The sequence below is a fragment of the Recurvomyces mirabilis genome (genome assembly GCF_035927965.1).
Source record: "Recurvomyces mirabilis strain CCFEE 5264 chromosome Unknown scaffold_60, whole genome shotgun sequence".
NCBI lineage: Eukaryota > Fungi > Ascomycota > Dothideomycetes > Mycosphaerellales > Teratosphaeriaceae > Recurvomyces > Recurvomyces mirabilis.
In genome coordinates this window covers 14,086-15,756 of record NW_027041994.1, presented here as the reverse complement: position 1 = coordinate 15,756, position 1,671 = coordinate 14,086, and positions in this window count along the sequence as shown.

Genomic DNA, 1,671 nt, shown 5'->3' with positions numbered 1-1,671 from the left:
TCGAAACCGACGCCTCCGACTTTGCTATTGGTGCTTGCCTTATACAGGAGCACAATAGAAATCGACACCTAGTCGCATACTTCTTAAGGAAGATAACGCTAGCGGAACAAAACTACGAGATCTACGACAAGGAACTGCTTACGATCGTCGCAGCATTACGACACTAGAGAATATACTATAAAGGAGCTATAGGACTAACTATCTACTCGGATTATAAGAATCTGCAATTCTTTACAACTACTAAAGATCTTTCGAGACGATAGTGTCGATGGTTAGAGCTACTTAGACAATACAAGTTTAATATTATTTATACTCTAGGAAAAGACAATAGGCGCGCCGATGCGCTAAGCAGACGAAGCGACTATACGGAGGGCAACGAGCCCAAACCAAAATAGGTGCTGAAGGTTAATAAGGACGGAAGCCTTAGTATAAAGACTTAAGAGTTTAACTTAACTCTTCGGGTTCTGCGGGACGACGACGAAGAATTCCTAGTCGAGTATAGCAAGTACAAGGTACCGCCACTTAAGGAGAACGACTGCATACGAGATTACTATAATAGGGAAGACTCCGGTTACCTAGGTGTTGCTCGAACAATAGAATACATTCGACGGAACTTCGCCTTCCCGAATATAAGACAAAAGGTCTTAGAAAATATTAAGAAGTGTGTTAGTTGCAACAAGAACAAATCTTCGCGCTACGCGAAGTATAGCAACTTACAATTTCAGGAACTACCCGACAAACTATAGGAAGAAGTTATAATAGACTTTATAACCGACCTTCCTAAGTTACCTAACCTAGTAACAGGAGTACACTACGACGGTATCCTAGTTATAGTCGATAGGCTAACTAAGTACACATACTTCATTCCCTACAGTAAGACGATTACGGCCCCGCAGTTAGGCTGCCTTATGCTCGATCGCCTTATACGCTACTACGGGATACTAAAGGTTTTTATTACCGATAGAGACACTAAGTTTACATTAAACTACTAGAGAACACTTGTCGCAGCAATTGGACTCAAACACAAGCTATCTACAGCATTCTATCCGGAAATAGACGGTTAAACCGAGAGAATAAACCAAAATCTCGAGCTATACCTTAGGTACTATATAAACCTAGCCCAAAACAACTAGGTAGAAAAGCTACTAATAGCCTAGGTTGCACTTAACAATAACGCCTCCGAGACAACTAGCGAATCGCTATTCTACGCCAACTACGGCAAGGACCTAAACCTGTTTATAGAACTACGCGAAGGACCAGCATCTAAAGAAGCTTTAGTTAAAGCCTCTGAACTAAAAGATGTCTACGGCAAACTACGACAAAATATTACTAAATCTTAGCGAACACTTATAAGGACGAGATTCAAAACCTTAAAAACGGCACCTTAGCTAAAGACGGGGGATAAGGTGTATCTCTTAACGAAGAACCTAAAAACTAAGAGAGGAACAAAGAAACTAGATTATATAAAGGTCGGACCGTTTCTGATCGCTGGGAAAAGAGGCGAACTCAACTACCGACTCGAACTACCTAGGGATGCTAAGGTGTACCCTATATTCTACGTTTCCCTCCTCGAACTAGCGCACCTAGACACCGCGCTTTAAACGACATTCTACTATAAGTCCTAAGAAAACTAAGAGTAGGAGGTAGAAGGAATCCTAGAGAAAAAAGGTT